This window comes from Protopterus annectens, chromosome 4.part0, assembly GCF_019279795.1.
Source record: "Protopterus annectens isolate FY-2018-M chromosome 4.part0, PAN1.0, whole genome shotgun sequence".
NCBI lineage: Eukaryota > Metazoa > Chordata > Ceratodontiformes > Protopteridae > Protopterus > Protopterus annectens.
In genome coordinates this window covers 1,207,947,043-1,207,966,947 of record NC_056733.1, presented here as the reverse complement: position 1 = coordinate 1,207,966,947, position 19,905 = coordinate 1,207,947,043, and the positions used below count along the sequence as shown (strand labels likewise).

Sequence of the window (19,905 nt, the reverse complement as noted above, 5' to 3'; positions counted from 1 at the left end):
TTCAATTGTCGGCTGGGGTCCCTTCTGTACAGAGTCTGCATGTCCTCCCTGCGTTCGTGTGGGTTTCCTCCCATGTTACAAAGACATGTGTCTAGAGTGTTTCTCCCTGGGCTTCTGCTGAAAAATGTCTCGTTCCAAGTCAGACTTTCCCAGTTAACAAATGATAAATAAAATTTAAATTTATCCAAATCTTTCTTGCTCATGATATGTAGATTGTTGATGTTTGACATTCAAATGCAGGTATTTTTTTTAAGTTCATTACTTTTACTGTTATTCAACAATCAGCAAATATGCATTGCAATATTTACAGATAATAAAAATACATTTTTCCATTTAGTTTCATATATATTGTTATCAGTGTGCAAACTAACACCTTCAAATTTAATACAGTTGTGCTATTCCTTTGTCTAGTTAATTATATGATTCTCAATCTTTTGGGTATCAATCCATATGTTTTAATAGTTAGGACAGCACATCACTTAACAGTCATATACAAGTTGTTCACTTTAATACACAATTTATCTTAGTTAAAAGCTGGCTATATAATTTCTCCACACCTTTGAAATTATTACACTCCATTAAACAACCCAGTTTCCCAGATCATGCAACATGTTCCTTTATATATTCACATTTCTTTATTATCATAACCACAATAGTATAATCTACTTCTCTAATGTTATTATACTACTACTGTTCAACATGTTCCTTTATTCATGAATGTGATGTTACCTACCTTATTCTTCACAAACCTTCAATTACAGAGCAGGCTGCCATGTTTGTTAAAATTTCCTTTGGCAACTTAATGCTGAAAACTCCAAATAACATCCCCACCTTGCTCCTCTCTTTTACAGGTGTCCTATTTTGACCTGCATTATCAGTCTAACTGTAAGTCTGTATTAATCAGTCCAGAGGATATCATTTTGTAAATGAACAGTAAACAAATCATGCAAATCACAAACCTCCCCATGCACAGCCAGATCCAGCACTAGGTGACCTAGGTACTTGCCTACAGCCCATGTTGGGGGGAGCCCATCTTGGTTGGTGGGACCCTGTCTTCCCTAAAAAAAAAGCATAAAACTGTAAAACCCCAATTTTCATCACCACAGAGGACCAAAATTATAACCTTGCAGGAGACAGCACAGCAAGGCAAGCCCACTTCCATAATGCAAACAGAAGAAAAAACATGGGAAATTTAAGTATTACACCTGCACAGAAAGAGATTTGCAGCCATGAGTGCACAGATAGAGAGCAGCAGTCAAGCCTAATTGTAGCTGTGAGTATCCCTTATCACAAGGAAATATTTGTGTGTGTGTGTGTGTGTGTGTGTGTGTGTGTGTGTGTGTGTGTGTGTGTGTGTGTGTGTAATGCCCCAACTAAGGCACTGTTTTGTTAAGTGACTTTGCTCAGAGTTAAACCCTGATCTTAATTTTGGCAAACAAGCCCCTTATACCACCACACCAGCTACCAGATCTCCTTTAATTTTATTTCTTTTTTGTATTTGTAAATTAAGATTATAGTCTTTCAAAATCAATCACAGTTTCATGGGTATCTTGTTAAGTGTCAGTGCTGCAACAGGGATTGTACTTGCTTTTGGTGCAGAAGGCTGTGGGGGGTTCTCCTCCCATACCAGGAAGATTGACTGCTGACATGCACAGGTAATTTATTCTTCAAGGGCAACAGTTACTGAATTTGTAGATGAAGCACTGAAATGCAAAGTTGTTTGCCCTCAATCGTTTCCTTAGTTACAGCTATATTTAATGTGGAATTATTCAGATGACTTTTACTTCTGCAGTGATTGTGCATATTGACTGATATTTTCTGCATATTGACTGATATTGGTGGGTTATGACTCCAGTTTGAGTGCCCTTTTATGGTTGAAATGTTCTGAAATGGGTAGTTTTGTCATTATTATTTCATGTTTTTTTTCACTGCTTACTGGAAAATGTTAAAAACTACAAATTTAGAAAGTACTCTAACAAGTGGTGCTATAGTAAACAAGGAATATAATTGAATACAATTAGGATGGTGAATTAATGTGCACATGTGTTTATGCATGGTCCTAAAAATGTGTGTAGGGGGTGTTTGAAAACAGCCCAAAGGTACACAATCTGTCACTGGCCAAATGCACTTTCTATGAATGTGAGTTTCAAGGGCAGAGATGTTTACTGTTGCTCATGCTAAATTTGTTTTCATTGTGAGACCCTACTGTTTCATTTTGAAAATGGCTATCAGTGTTCGTGCTGTAAAATTTGAAATAAAAGTTTTAAATTAAATCTGAATATCTGTAATCACTGTAGAAGTAAACAAGAAAATGGCATGCACACTGACGGGTTTTAACAGTATTTATGTTACCTGGAGAGAGATGGACAAGTGATGGAACACTAGAATATCAGGAGGGGGTGATCCATTACCCTGCCTAGGGCCAATTTGACCATGATCTGTCTCTGTCCCTAACACTTTATTCAGATTTTCTACTTGTTCACTTCACCGGACTATCTAATGCCCCTCTTTCAACCAAGACAACATCTCTGTCACTGATTAGTTTAACCAATATGGAGCAAGATGGATAATTTCCATTCCATTGACTCTTATATTTTGTAAATATCTCACATGGCAATCATACCAAGCCAAATAAAGGATAGTCATTATGACTGGTATAATCTAGTTGCAATCATAATAATGTGAACTAACATCTAATTCATACTTGCATGCTTCATCAGTCTATGTCATGTTACACTGATTCAAACAACACTTCAGCTTGCCCTCCCATTTGGTCAACGAGCAGGGGACAAGGGAGGCCTAATATCACTTCTCATGTTACAGATTATCTAAACAACTCAAAGGCTTTTGATAAAGCATAATCGGCACTACTGATATAAACATTAGTCATCTCACATCCTCCACATTCTTACAATCATATTCGGCCACCATATAAACAATTTGCTCTTCAGGAATAAGCAGAACTCTCTCAATCAGGAGAACCAATCTGTTATTTAAAGTATATCCTTAACACATTTTTAAAGTATTTTACATCACTGGGTAATTTACTTCCTAGTCCTTCCTATTACGCATGTCCACATCCAATTTTTATCATTCACATTTAAATAAAATTAAACCAACTGACTATAATGTGTCTCTTGGCAAACAAACATTTATTTAACTCAAGCTACATTTACAGAAAATAACTTACACAAATTCAAAAATATATCATTAGCTCCTTGTTAATTATGGTCATATATTGCTAGTTTACTGTACCTTTACATATATAATCCAGACTTGTTTCTTGCAAATTTTTCATAGAATTGTATGACTCCAATATGCTTGAGATTTTACCATACATTACAGTGTTTATGCAGGAAAATGAATTACTGCATCATGCAATGAGTACTAGATAATTTCAAATCAAACACATGCTGTTACACGCTGTTAATACTTTACCACATTTTGCACTTACTAGAAAAATTAACAACTGCCTCAAGGCCCAGTGGCTGCAAAAACTAATGGCTAATAGAAAGCAATCACTGTAGGTAATCATATTTTTTAAAGTCATTATTTTAAAACATAAGACATAATATACACTTAGATCAAAGATTTGAGGATGTGTATGGTCAATGTTTCATCATTCACAGTCTTTTTCATATAGTTATATATAGTTAGTACTTCATCATAGCCTAAGATATTTAAAAAAATAATAAATGTCCCATCATCTTTAATCATACAGTTACAAATTTGCTTAATCATGTGGTTAATACCTCACCATGTTCCATTTGACTCCTGATATCAACATTTTTATATGAGTGATACTTCATACTCCATTACATTTGAAATGTTTCAATAAATGTGACAGTCTTTCACTCATATGATTTAAAGATCTACTTGATCATATGGTGAATGTTTTAACATATTCCAATGTAATCCATTTATTAACCCTTCCATATGATAGATACTTTGCTGCAATTTTTTGTAGTTAAACAGCTTCCATTAGTGTCATGTTTGTTCAGTCATTATGATTGCACTTTACCCCAGACTGATTCAAACCAAACATTAACTTTTTCATATAAGTGATACTTCACCAAATATTATACCATCGAAACAGTCTCAGTAAACATTATGTCAAAGATTAAACTTGAATGCTTTATCCACACAAAAAATTTATGGACCCAGCCACTAAAATAAAGCTAACCTCATTGTACTTACTACCCTCCTTACTATATGGTGTCCTCATACTAACCAACCTTCAATCTACACTAAAACATAAGCTTAAGTCTTACTACAATAGAAGTGCAAAATTTGGAACAGCATCCCCATTATATAAACACCATTGTACTACTCTTATAGCCCTTAACTGGCTAAAATTCACTCTAAAACTCAACTACCTACAACTGACAATGTCCCATAAAATTATCTATAACTCTTAGTCCTGTTCTGTCATAAACTCCAAACATATATACCAAATTGAGCTCTACACTCTGAGAACAAGCAACTCCTAACTATAAACCAATCAAAACTGCTGGAGAATCTTTATACTTATACTCAAGTTACCAAATTATGGAATGCACTACTCACAGACATTAGAACTACCCTAAACCTCAAAATGTTCAAATTCAAACTACAGGAACATCTATCAAGAGCAAGTACCCATCCATGTTCACAATCTAACTATCCTTCATCTCACTCTGCACCCCACTTTCTCTCTCTACCCCCATCCTTCTTTCATTTTCTCTATTTTTCCCTAGCTTCCCTTCTTCCTCCCCCACCTCTTTTCTTTTCCCTTAATACCTTGGTCTTTTCACTCATCAGCATCTCTCTTGTATGATTATTGCCAAGCCTGCACCCTTATCTTACTTAACTATGTAACTTTTCTAACTTTACTGCTATACTCTTTCTTTTTCCCTACTAATACGTTTTACACTTTAACTACTAATACTATCACTTTTCATCTTATCGTTTCTCACTAAAACATCCACTACACAAAGCTGAAATGATCCCTTCCACCTTTCTTATTACAAAAAAATCTATTTTCAAACTTTGCTTCTATTATACAAAACAAGTCTGTTTACATATACCTAAACTACAGTATAAGAGAAACATATACATCTCAAGCAGTCATGAAAAAATGTGGACAAAATGGACCCTATGTGCTCCTCTCAAATATAAAGCTTGTATCCCCATTCCACTTCCATAAGTAAATTAAAATTTTCTATGTACTTTATAAATCTTGGCACCTTTCAGGAATTTTACCTACCTCTATTATTACACAGTAGTTTATCTCCAGCAAACTCTACTCCATTAATGCAATTCAATGTCTGTTTGCATCAATGACAACTATAGTACAATATAAACCTATAAACCTCAAGCATTCTTGTAAAGTCTGTAAAAATAGGACAATATGTGCACAAATTAGATGTCTACCTTGTATCATTCTCCTCTTGTTACTACGTAAATGAGAATATTTTATGTATTATCTACTTTTATTTTATCAATACTGCTTACTGTACCACTATTGTTAAAAATGTTATCGTTAAATATTATCTTCTCTTATCTGTATTTTTGGAGCTTTTCTCCCCTGGCCTCTACTGAAAATGGGTTTCCTACCCAGTTGGACTTTTCCAGTAAACAAATGTCAAATAAATAAATAAATAAATAAATAGATTTATTTAGCTATCTGATACAGGTAAATGAAAAATTCCTATTTACACGTTGATAGTTGTCCCCCTACCATCAAAAGTGAAGCATAGTCAATAGGCAAATGGTGCACTTGGCTAGACAGATTAGTGACAGCTTAATGGATAAGTTAGATAAAGTTACACATACTTTTTAAATAGGATTATCCATGTAGTTTACTAAGTGAAATAAAAACTGGAATCATTAGGGGAAGAAACAACAAGTTTGGGCATGTTATCAATGAATACCACAACATAAAGGAGCATAGCACAGAGTATGCCAAGTTAAAATTTGGCAATAGTTATATCTTACAATAGGGAAGTACCTTTGGTCAGTAGAATTGTTGAAAAAAACACTTTAAACTTGGCTTTCACCCAGGAACTTAATGGCAATCTGGGTGATTTGCCTCAGATTGCTTATAGTAAAGGAAGAAATATCAAAGATATTTAGAAAGCAAAAAGGAGAGAGATTGAATGAAACACATAAACAGAAAAATGGCAAATGCAGAAAATGTAAATATTGTAGTTGTATGAATAATGGTCCCTATGTAAATATCAATGGGTTCAATAGAAGTGTTGGTTGACCAGGGTCTTACAATTGTAACACTATCAGTGTGTGCTGTATTTAAGCCACCTATACATACTTCCTGACTTATTATGTAGGAAAAACTACAAGAAGGCTTCAAGACAGGATTTATTAACTCCTGTAGGACATTAAGTCAAGGAAATCTAATAATGCATTGTGATGACTTTATTTTTTGTTACAGACAGGGTTAATGAATGTGAAAGAGGAAGGGACACAGAGACTATTTTGGATTATAAATAATTAACCTTGTAGTTAAGGCTAAATGCAGGTGTAGACCCGGTTTTGAATGGATATATTTCTTTCAAGTGTTTTAAAACAAAAGGCATCATGTTTATGACACAAGCATTTATGCTTTCACCTTTATATGCCTTTTATATATGTATGTATATTTTTTCATATATATTCTTACATTTACACTTTTGTTTACTAATGTTAAGTAATACACTGAGATACACACACACACACACACACACACACACACACACACACACACACACACACATATATATATATAGGTCTACTTCTACCCATTGAAAAGACACTTTACTGAAACTCAAATAGAGGAATCCATGTTACTGAAAGTGCATTTAAACAGAAATGCACTTTAGCGAAAAACAGTGCAGCGAAGAAATGTCGCACTTCTATATACATGATCATTTAAAACAAGAATTTATGGTTCAGTGAAAGATATATACTTGTCAAATAGTGTCTGAAAAAATAATACCAGGCAAGGAAAATGCTTGAGAAGAGGTATAGTATGGAATAGTACTTGCTGGGTAACATCAGACAGACCAACCTAAAATTACAAAAATAACTGCAATGCCCAGTGAAATGTGACAATGAATGTGACATGAACAAAAATGTAGCTTAACATTATTGCCATGTGTATATACATATGACTCATTCTTTTGTGGTCCAAATTTTTACATAAGTTTGGGGGAAAATGTTACAATGTATAAGAGAGACTGAAGCAGGCAAGCTAAATGCATTTTGTCAAAGAACAGTCCCTGTTGTAAATAAAATATAATTCACAAATTACACTTATTCAAGCCTAGAGTTGCAACTGCTTAGTTTGCATTGACAAATTATTAATTATAATAAGCAACTTCATAGTATTTAATTCATAGTATTTTAAACATGAATGTCTTATTTCTTACATGCAGTTCAGATATAAAAAATGTCATAAAGAGTTGTAGTTTTCATGCAAAGAAACAATTAAGTTTACCTTTGTTCATCCATCAAAGTCCATACTCTCATTGCATGAAAGACTCTTCATCTGAAACAAAAATATCAAAGCATCAGGAAGCACAGTAATTTATAGTTCATATATTTTATAGTTTCTGAGATCAAAAGACTGAAAATCCATTAATAAAAGAGTGAATGCCATCAAATTGAAAAGCAGACTACAAACTGAAACATCGGTGCTTTCTAAACTAAGCTTTATCTTTCAGTAATTTATTCTAAAAATACTATATTAAGGTCTTCTGTCCCTGATGAGTAATATGCAGATATAAAGTAGTACTTGGTCAGTACCAGTTAAAGGTGAGTCTCTGTGTCCCAATGCACAAATACCAGGTCCAACAAATTAGTTCCCTTGGTACGTTTATCTACCCTTAAAATAATCCGCAGTTCTTCACTTACTTCCCACTGGAGTACATTCATTTATGGATTTGTATTCATAAGTTCTTTCAATGTATGCTTGGAATTTTAAAATTACACTAGATTATGAGGCTTTCTACTGTTGCTAGATAATTTAGAAAACAGATAAAAATCTAAGTCTGAAATCATTATGTAGCAGAAAACCTGCAAACTAATACAAGATTTACTGCCGTACTCTTAAACAGGAAGCTGTCATATAATTTGTCTTTACATTTTCATGTTTAAGATCAAGATGTTATCTATCAGCATGCTGGTGAGCTCATTACAAGCTTAATTTTGTATCTCTACACCTGGATGAGAGAAGTTACATACAGAGGGGCTGTGATGCATGTTAGATACTCACAAGCCTTTGGCAGAATAAAAAGTACCACTGTTTGTAACAGTGAGGTGGAAAGTCTGAAACAGGAGGGCTACTGTGGATAAAAAGCTTAATGCTTTCTGGCCAAGCTTAACACTAGATATGGACATCATGCAACAAAAACTATCTGGACAAAATCAGAACACAATCTACTTTGTAGACAAGTATCAGGAAGAAGCCAAAAATTTAATTGTTAAAGATACTGACTAGCTTCCAAGTGGAAGAATTTCAGCAAGTTAAGTGGAAGTTAGATGCCATTGAAAAACAGTACACCACACAGAGAGAGGGTTGTAATCTCAAATTATTTCCAGACATGTATTAATTAAATGCTACTGTCCCAGGTTACTAGTGGGGCTAATCAAACAGGCCAGTGTGAAGACACAGTGTGAGAAACGAGGACTAAAGATGAAGCTGCATATTGGGAGACAGAATTAGACGTAATTATGAAGAAGAATTTGAGAGGTCTTTGTGGGAAGAAGGACATGTGAATTAAAGGAAAAGTAATCAAAGAAAAATGAGAGTGGATAAAAAGTCAAGCAGAGCTGCTGGTTTATCACAATGGCTGCCTAGATGGAGGCTTAGAATTTAAAAGTAGAAGGTGAGCACTGGATATCCCTCAAGAGGAAGGGATGGGAAGGAGGAAAGAAGAAAGGTTATCTTAGAAGTGTGAGTACAAAGCTCAAGAAGGGTAGAAGTAAGAGGGTATAAATGAAGAGGAAGGGTCTGGCCATTAAGTAAAAGGCACAGCATAGAAATAGAGGTCAGGGAGCTGTGGGTTTTGTATTTTTGATTTTGATGAATCTTAACTGCTACAGTAATCCAGTTGGAAGACCAAGATGATCCAGTGGTTGTTAGCAGCAGACTGGATATGGCTAGAGAGTTGGCAGGAGTCTGGGTAAGATCAGAGAGTTGGCAGATACCAGTGAAATAGCACTGGACAAATTAACCCATGGTGTTGAATCAGCAATGTTAAAAAAGACTTATTTGAAGAAACTAAACATTCATATGTAACAAAAAGAGTTTGCCTTGTTATAAAGAAAAATAATAAAGTGTATGATTTAACTGCAGTGTTTATAACCAACTGTATCTGAAAGTAAGAAATATGTAAAAATCTGTGAAAATATGTAGTAATAAAAAAATTTGAAAACAAGAAAAATAATATAGAATAAAAATATTTTATCTCCAAATGCTTCATTGCTCTTCCGCCCACCCAGATGTTAGTATGGAATGAAACCATTTCATACCTCTCAATGCATTACTATAAAACATACTGGAATTTACAAAACGTACTAGTTGTTATGTACATATGTACACTGAAAGATGCTCTGAGCTATATAGAGTAAGGATTTATGTTGTATTAATTTGTCACTGGTACTGAATTTTTATTTAGATGTTAAAGAGGACTGTAACTCAGATGTAAGTGAGTCTTTATCCAAGTATTTAGGGAAGCTAACATAGTTTATCCATTCTACAGCATGAAGATACGGAAGCATGTACCTCCAGAAATACAGGAAGATAGTGTAATGAATGCTAGTCTTGAGACAGGTCAGGGGAAAAAAGAAATTTCCTGCAAAGCTGCCACATAAGGAATCCCTTTTTTCTTCCCATCTCTTGCTGTAAGTGGGAATGACCATTGTGAGGGAGATAGGATAACTTCTGACTGAAGGCAGTTATAAGGATAACAGTTGGACTATCACAGCAGCTTTCAAAGAACTGAAGATTCTAGATTCACAACACTTGTGAATGGGCATATATAGTTTGAGTGGACAGTGACAGTTATGACAGCTTGGGTAAGTGAGGGAATTATGAAGCTCTGTAAGTGTGCAAACCAGCATCTGTTCGTTATTACTACATTAAGTTATTTCTTTTGGGCTAATGGGTCTGATGACTGAATGAAAGACTATAAGTTTTCAGCTACTCCCTCTAAATAATATGAAATATGTCCTCTCAGCCCTCTCAAAAACTGAGAACACCTCATCCACTGGCCCTGACAACATACCAAGTTGCTTGATTATCAATAACATATGTCAACCTCTACTTAACATCTTTAATATAGGCCTCTCTACTGATTACACTCCCAAAGCCTAGAAAACAGCCAATGTAATACTGGTACGCAATGGTGACCCTGGTAATTACAGACCCATTAGACTTACTAGCTTCATGTGTAAAGCTATAAAGTGTATTATCTCAGATTTCATTAATTTGGACATTGAAAAGCTCACAAGGACTCTCAACAATCTGGTTTTGCCAGAGGAAGGTCCAGCTTCTAGCCAAGTGATTTTTTTTTCTGAAAAAGCCATCAGTGCAATGGATGATGGTTCTGTAGTACATACAGTATATATGAACCTGGTCAAGGCCTTTATCACTATTACCTGTGTAAGCATTATTGATAATTGTAAATTTGAATATAAATCCAAATGGTTGTGTGACAGAACCCAAGGAATTAGAACCGCAGCTGCCACCTCTGAAAGCAAGCAAGGTACAACCACAGGGCTTGGTGCTAGTCCCCTCTCTTATTTGGAATCTAATTTTGAGACCTTTGGGCGAACACTGCTGACTTATAGTTATTTAAGTCTACAGAAGACTGTAAATTGTGCTGCTATTTGATCTATCTATGACCATCATGTCTTCGCAGCAGTTTAAAAAGCCTTTTATCTGGTCCATCTAATTTGTAAAGGCATCTCCACTAGATACAATTAATCTTAATTCCTATTTACTCATGTCTCATCAGACCCATGTATCTCATAGATGGGATAAAGGGTCAGCAGCTGTCATTGTTGTATACAACTCTCTCTTATTCATTTATGTATAGTTTTCTGCTGTACTCATCCATGCTGACATTATGTTGTTTGTTTTATGTTTGTTCAAGTTTGTAATGTGTGCATTTTACTGTCAGTAGTGTGTGCATGTCCTTTGCTTTATAGCCAGGTGCGTACTTCAAATTCTACCCCAGTCTATTTTTGTGTTGTCCTCCTTGAGGCCTGGGGGAACTTTTGAATATGGGTTATTGGTCTTTGGACTAGTGTACCTATAAGGTTAACAAATGTATAAATAAATTAATAAACAAGTTCAAAAAAGTCCTATTTTGGCATATACTTACTATCATTCAGCTTAAGAAACCTCAGAAATCCCTACCCCTAAAAGATCAGTGCCATCAAAAAATCTTAGTTATCAGGGCAGACTTGCAGTCCTCTTTCTATATCCAGTCTAATACAGTGTATTCTTTTGTGATCTTTGTCTAGCTTTTAAGCATAAATGATCTGGCCTTCACTAACCTCATTTCTTTGCTTAACATATGGTTCTTCAAATACCTGGGTAAATGAACTAAACCTTCATCAACAAATTAATAGGATATGTAGGTATATCTGTCACCTCTGGAACACATTCCCATGATGTCAATCACAGTAGACCCCTTATGCCTTCGATGTACACTTAGACAACTGGATGTGAAGTGAAACTTCAAATTCTACCTCATACCTCTCAACTGTACAGATTTTCACAGAATGTCCAGATTTTTGCCTCATATTTTTGGTCTGTTTCTCATAAAATTGTGTTTTTCTGGCAAATCTCTGGTAAATCATTCAGGGTCGAAGTCAGAAAATAATGATGAAAATTTGAGTTTCAGACTTCATAATACTTCGGAAATCTTATGCCAATGCAAAGCCCGTTTATCTACTTTCTAATTTAGTAAGAGCAATATTTCAAAAGTGTCCCTATTTTTGGACCTTTGTCTCTCCATTATTTATGGCTCTATCCAGATTTTGTGCTCTAAGAGGGTGAGAGGTATGACCTCAGTCTATTTTTGTGTTGTCCTCCTTGAGGCCTGGGGGAACTTTTGAATATGGGTTATTGGTCTTTGGACTAGTGTACCCATAAGGTTAACAAATGTATAAATAAATTAATAAACAAATTCAAAAAATTCCTCTTTTGGCATATACTTACTATCATTCAGCTTAAGAAACCTCAGAAATCCCTACCTCTAAAAGATCAGTGCCATCAACAAATCTTAGTTATCAGGGCAGACTTGCAGCCCTCTTTCTATATCCAGTCTAATACAGTATATTCTTTTGTGATCTGTGTTTAGCCTTTTAAGCATAAATGATCTGGCCTTCACTGACCTCATTAATTTGCGTAGCATATGGTTCTTCAAATACCTGGGTAAATGAACTAAACCTTCATCAACAAATTAATAGGATATCTAGGTATATCTGTCACCTCTGGAACACATTCCCATGACAAGTCAATCACAGTAGACCCCTTATGCCTTCGATGTACATTTAGACAACTGGATGTGAAGTGAAACTTCAAATTCTACCTCATACCTCTCAACTGTACATATTTTCACAGAATGTCCAGATTTTTGCCACATGTTTTGGTCTGTTTCCCATAAAATTGTGTTTTTCTGGCAAATCTCCGTAAATCATTCAGGGTTGAAGTCAGAAAATAATGATGGAAATGTGAGTTTCAGACTTCATACCCTTCTGAAAACGTATGCTAATGCAAAACCTGTTACTCTATCTACTTTCTAAGTTTGGAAGAGCAATATTTCAAAAGTGTCCCTATTTTTGGACCTTTGTCTCTCCATTATTTATGGCTCTATCCAGATTTTGCGCTCTAAGAGGGTGAGAGGTATGACCTCAGTCTATTTTTGTGTTGTCCTCCTTGAGGCCTGAGGGAACTTTTGAATATGGGTTATTGGTCTTTTGACTAGTGTACCTATAAGGTTAACAAATGTATAAATAAATTAATAAACAAATTCAAAAAATTCCTCTTTTGGCATATACTTACTATCATTCAGCTTAAGAAACCTCAGAAATCCCTACCCCTAAAAGATCAGTGCCATCAACAAATCTTAGTTATCAGGGCAGACTTGCAGCCCTCTTTCTATATCCAGTCTAATACAGTATATTCTTTTCTGATCTGTGTCTAGCCTTTTAAGCATAAATGATCTGGCCTTCACTGACCTTATTTCTTTGCGTAACATATGGCTCTTCAAATACCTGGGTAAATGAACTAAACCTTCGTCAACAAATTAATAGGATATGTAGGTATATCTGTCACCTCTGGAACACACTCCCATGACATGTCAATCACAATAGACCCCTTATGCCTTCGATGTACATTTAGACAACTGGATGTGAAGTGAAACTTCAAATTCTACCTCATACCTCTCAACTCTACATATTTTCACAGAATGCCCAGATTTTTGCCACATATTTTGGTCTGTTTCCCATAAAATTGTGTTTTTCTGGCAAATCTCTGGTAAATCATTCAGGGTTGAAGTCAGAAAATAATGACAGAAATTTGAGTTTCAGACTTCATATCTTTTAGAAAGCTTATGCTAATGCAAAACCTGTTACTCTATCTACTTTCTAAGTTTGGAAGAGCAATATTTCAAAAGTGTCCCTATTTTTGGACCTCTGTCTCCCCATTATTTATGGCTCTATCCAGATTTTGTGCTCTAAGAGGGTTAGAGGTATGACCTCAGTCTATTTTTCTGTTGTCCTCCTTGAGGCCTGAGGGAACATTTGAATATGGGTTATTGACCAGACATGTAATGGGTTGCACACTGATTATCTAGTGCTTATTTATGAACCTGTCTTATGTGGAGCTTTAACAAAAATCGTGGAAAGAAAACCACATTAAATCAAAACAAATACAAGTCTTTTAACGTTACTAAAGTGCCCTCCTCAACACAAAAGCAGCTGCACTGTCTGTAGCTTGCTTAATGTTATACCTAATGCCATGGTCACTGCAAGATGGAATACATGAGAACTAGCCATCATGAAAACCCAAATGTGTTTCAAATAAAACTAAACTAAGCATCCCTGCCATCTGAATTCTGATAATGGAAATTACATACTTGGCACAATTTTAAATAAAAAGGCTGTATGTACACACACAGAAAACAAGAGGAGGACAGGCCTTAGAGATCAAAACAGAGAAAAGGCAGCTGGGTATTAATCACTTTCAGTGTGTCCTGCACTCCTACCCTCAATGCAATCAATCATTTCAACTACTAGCATGCTGTAGTATGTACTGCCCCTTTTAAGTATAAGGAAATGACAGTGCTATAGGCTAAAGCTGATAACAATCACAGTCTTTCTGTCATCTCCAAAGCTAGGAACTGACTGAGGAGTGATGAGAAAACACAGTTCTGCCATGCAGCAGATGGTTCGGAGTTCAACCAAGACCTCTACACAAAACTGAGCAGCAGGCTACAATAATCACCATTAGCTATCATTCCTGGAAATGGCGTCAAATCAGTTTTCTGTGGGCATTCACTATGTCTGTAAAAATGACACTGCAAATTTATTGAGTCACTTGATCATTTACAATGTGACTCAAGAATGTGCAAAACTAGGCAGAATGGGGTACAAGGAAGGAAGGGAGGGGTGATTTTGTGTGTGTGTGTGTGTGTGTGTGTATGTGTGTGTGTGTGTGTGTGTGTGTGTGTGTGTGTGTGTGTGTGTGTGTGTGTGTGTGTGTGTGTGTGGTTTACGTGTGCAAGCATCTTAACATGTAAACCAAAATAATGTTAGGTTATTCAAAGCTATTTTAACTTTCAGAGTAATACTGTATAACCACAATAGGAATGGGTACAATTTAAGTCTGAATAACTCAAAGGCATCCCCATAAATGATGAAATGCACACTGATTAATGTGTTATACATTGAGCCACTTTATCAAATCATCACTCATTCTGATGAAAATCTGCATTACTTATGTTTTTTTTATATATACATGATATTGTGAACAGTAGCAGATATCTCCAAACTTCCCATTCAGACACTCCAAAGCTAACAAACTATTCTCCCAGGTACTTCACAGACCAGAATATTTGAAGATATGGTAAAGTCAGCCAAATCCCTAACCAGGCAAACCACATCTAGCTAAATACAATCTCATTCATTCCATAGGTTCCAACATGAGCTGGCATCCTATCTACTGTATACACACAGCATGATGACATAAACTAATTCCACTGGAATTAATGTCAAGGTTCAAATGTTATCATCAGCTGAAATGACAATATTGCAAAAAATAGCCAGACTAGTACAGAAAGAGAACATGACATACCATCAGCATAAATCAACTTATGAGAAGGTTACAAACAGCTGTCCCATTAATAAATAGGTTATAATCCACTGTAGTGAGCAGACATCCATCAATGACATTCCAGCTACCAGACAGGATGGGACAGGAAATGACAGAGTAGAGAAAAGCACAAGATGGGTAGACAAGGGCAGAGGCCATCACGAAAATACAGGCAAGAAGGACTGAACAAAGCCATGCAGAAGGGAAAAGTGGGGCTTGCAGCCACAAAATGTAATGCAGAGTGAAAAAAGAAAAGATGGAAAGACAGGCACAGATACCACTCACAAGTGATGAAGGGAAAGCGGAGTTGTCCATACAGGATCCTGTCCATATTAAAGGCCAACTTGGGTCTATGCAGGGGGACCAAAATATTTACCTCAGGACTGCCCCTGTAATACTAATGGACTAAGACAGCTCTCCCATGCATGTGCCCCCCAAATTATCTATGGCATGATCTCAGTGATTCTCATTTGGAGTAATATATAATTATCAACCACAGGATAGGTAAGGCCAATCTCTAACCAAGTGGGATAGGTTAATTTAATCACAAAAAGGGAAACTGGCTAGGCTTAAAATGGAACTGAAGATAGGTTAGGGAGTTAGATGGGGCAGAAAGCAAAGAAAATGAGCGCCAGTCTTCAGGAGGAAAATTGATTTTTTATGTCTGGAGACTCAGTCACAAAGGGGGATGAAGAGACTTGGCCAGTAAAAAAAGAGACTATATTCCACTGAAAATGTGTTGGCGTTAGACTCGGTAAAATGCAGGAAAAGGTGACCAAGCTAATCAGCAAGGAGAGACACAGAGGGATGCTGTGATGCGTGTAAGCACATCACAGCACCAATACCCTGTTAGAGGAAACAGCTCAAATAGAAGCAAGCAAGACCAGGAAAGTGACAGACATATGACAGCAGTTGAGGTTGAAGGTAGATTTCTCAGAAGTGTCACCTTCAATAGCAGAAAAGAAAGAAATGCCAGGGACTGTTAGATGTATGAGGGATTTCTAGCAGAAAGATCATCCATATATCATGGACAGGTTCTATACTAGAGCAAAAGGGAGAGTGCTGCTTATTGTTAGAAAGATACACGAGTATGAAAGAATATTTAAACTAAGTTAAACCTTGGGAGAAAGAGTCAAAAAACAGAAGAGAAGGTTTCTATTTAGACAAGATATAGAAAGTTAAAGCAGATACAGAACATTACAGAAGAACAAACAAGGGTGACTCAAAACAGTAGGAAAATAAGGGAGCTACAAGTAGTGATGCAGGAGGGCTGGGTGGACATTGCTGCTGTCAAAGAAACATGGACAAATGGGATGAGAGAAAGAGAGATAGAGACACAGAGACAGTGACAGAGTTGGGGGTATGAATTTGTATGGCTGTAGGCTGTTCAAGAATAGTAACAAAGGGAAATATTGAGATGGAGTGACAATCTACAGAAAGGAGGGCATCTGATATAAGAACAACAAGAAGGATAAACACCAAACTAGCAATGGATCATGGAACGCAGTTAAGTTTCTTGGCAGTTAAACCCAAGTAAGAAGGAAAGCTTGGAGATTGATAAAGAGGATAATTTACAAGGAACATCAGTAGAAGAGGATGGGAGAGTGAAATACAGAATAAAGACTAGGCAGAAGGAACAGAATAAAACTCATTAATGATCTACACCTATCAGCAGAAGGCCAACAGATTCAGTCTTCAGAGTACTGGGGGCGTGGTCTTAGACCTTGACAGTTTCGTCAGCCAGTTGGTGCACAGCAGTATTAGAAAGGATGTGGTCCTCACGAAAAGTTATGTGGATGTCCAGGTGGGTGAAAGAACCATTAGTCTGCAGTGACTATGCCAACATCTAGTTTAGAATGGAGGGTGGATAGAAATACAAACACAGAGATGAAGACTGTATTGTGTTCAGCTGGGGAAGACAGAAAGGATGAGTTTGGAGACCAACAGCAAAATGAGGAAGTTAAAACTATAGGAATTGTTAAAGAAAGGATTACTTGGGACTACAGAGAAGTATGTGAAATAAAAGAAACAGACAAAAGAAGACTAGAAGGCCAATGTGGTTGCACAGATATACAGAATTAAAATAAGGCAAAGATAAGTCTTGTAAGATGTCGAATGGACAAGGTAGGGAGGTGGAGGAGGAAGAGTAAAAGAAGGGTAGCAGTACATTACCAAAGGTAGTGAGGGTAGTAAAAGTTCAAACTGAAAATGGATTGGTAGGAAATAATATAGCAATAACCCACGCCTGGGTGTGGGTAATGCTAAATTTACCCATGGTTGGCGTGGTTTGGTCCCGAGGGCGAAGCCCGAGGGACCAAACAAAGCCAACCGTGGTAATTTAGCATTACCCACATCCAGGCGTGGTTATGCTATTATACCATGACATTATTTAAGAAAAGAAACTGTTACTTTTCTTAAATAATGGCATAGTATAATGCCTGTTTACTGCCCTTCCGCAGATGTCTGGCATCCGCGGCAGTTCTGATGTACTGCGCGCCTGCGCAGTACATCAGAGCTGTGGGCAAAAACGGAGAAAGCAAGATCTCCGTTGCTTTTAGTCTCGCTATGTTAAATGAGTTTAACATAGCGAGACAGTTTTAAAATAAGCAACGGACATCTCCGTTGCTTATTTTAAAACTGTCTCGCTATGTTAAACTCATTTAACATAGCGAGACACTAAAAAAAGCAACGGAGATCTTGCTTTCTCCATTGCTTTTTTTTAAAACGCTGTCTTGCTATGTTAAATGGGTTTAACATAGCGAGACAGCTTTAAAATAAGCAACGGAGATCCCCGTTGCTTATTTTAAAGCTATCTCGCTATGTTAAACCCATTTAACATAGCGAGACAGTGTTTTAAAAAATGAGTTATACTAATGGAAAAAAGTCCGGGCGACCGGACCTTTTTCCATTAGTATAACTCGATTTACAACGGGCACGCTGGCCAATCAGCGTGCACATTTTGGGGGGGGTCATGGTATAATTAGGAAGTGAAGCCACAATGGAATTTAGGTAAATAACAGAGAGGAGGAAAAGGATACAGACTTTTCTGCTGTGCAAAAATTGGAGAAAGATCATTTGACACTGAGAAAAAACAAATGTGATGAATTCATATTTTATTTTAATCTTCACAGTGAAATGAAATGTTAGGGCACTATAGTGAGACAAAGGAACGGAACAATATGGAGAATTAGAAAGGTACAAGGATGTAAAAGCAGGTGCATGAAAGAGAAATGGCAGTCCGTAGAGAGGGAAAAATCCAAGGAATGGATGGGATATCTCCAGCAGCATCAGAAATCAGACCAGCATGACAGCAGACTCCCTGATGGATACAGATCACTGACCAGTGCAGAAGAATCTCACGGCTGGAAGGCAGTAAGTGTGTTACCACTGTAGAGGCAGGGAGGGGAGCAGGAAAAATTGGGAGAACTATAGGCCTGTTAGTTCAATTAAAGGTCCTGGAAAAGTCATGGAGAAAATTCTGTTAGAAGGGCTTGTGGCATTCCTAGAAGATAATCTGTACAACAACAATAATCAGCATGAAATAATGACCAGAAGAATTGTCAGTACTGGAAGACATGGTCCACCTGAACTTCATCAAAGCCCATGACACATGGAGGATGGAGAAACTGGAGAAGTTGGGGTAGGAACAAAACTTAATAACTGGATTGTTACATGGATGGATGGTAGGACAGAGAGGGTTGCAGTGAGGTGGGCAATGCCACTTATAAGGAAGATAACTAGTGGAGTACTACAGGGTTCAGACTTGTGTCCAGCACTCTTCAATATACTTATCTTAGGCATACGGGTGGGAGCAGACAACTGGATCAGCCTCTACAATGATGACATAAAGATTGCTGCAGCAGTTGAAGGCAGAGAACAATCAAAAAAAGCAGCTGTAGATACTGGGCAAGTGGGCAGAAAAGAGGCAAACAAGTTTTGGTGTAGACAAATGCAATGTACTGCACTGGGCCCACAGCAACCCTGATGTGAAATCTCACATAAGAGGAGACGAGTGGAATTGATGGTAGCAAAGCAGGAAGAGGATAGTGGGTTGTTGATCACACCTAGAATGAACCATCATCTTCAGCAGAGTGTGAATAGGCAGTGCCAGCAAACTGAATGCTGCGGTGTGTTCTTAAGGGGTATACATTCCAGAACCAAAGATGAGATGCTTATAATCTACATGGTCCTCATTGGGCCACACCTTAAGTATTGTGTACTCTTCAGGAAGCCATACAAGGAAAAAAAAACATCAGGCAGATGAAAATATTCTTGAGGAAAGCAACAGCAAAGATGGACAGAAAAGGGAAGGATATGACCAGAGACTAGAAGAGACTACAGTCCATAGGTGTCATGAGAGACATGGTGTCAATGCATAAATTCATGTCAGAGAGATGCAAAACGGCCATCTTGGAAAGAAGAAAACAAGTAAGGAGGTGGCACAGCTAGCTGACAGCACTGGTATAAAGATCTGTGCATTTTATTAAATGTGTGACATTTATAATAGTTCTTCTCAATAATAATGCAATTGTATATATTGT

General features: G+C 36.7%; 1 protein-coding gene across 2 annotated transcripts in view; it reads right to left on the bottom strand.

The window, feature by feature from the left end:
- Positions 1–19,905, bottom strand: part of JAKMIP2 (janus kinase and microtubule interacting protein 2) — a 1,408,623-nt gene that overhangs the window by 670,553 nt on the left and 718,165 nt on the right. For both annotated transcript variants that reach the window (XM_044069136.1, XM_044069137.1), the window contains exon 3: positions 7,475–7,525. The gene's annotated coding sequence lies outside the window, so the exon portion shown is untranslated. The remainder of the gene's footprint in view (positions 1–7,474; positions 7,526–19,905) is intronic.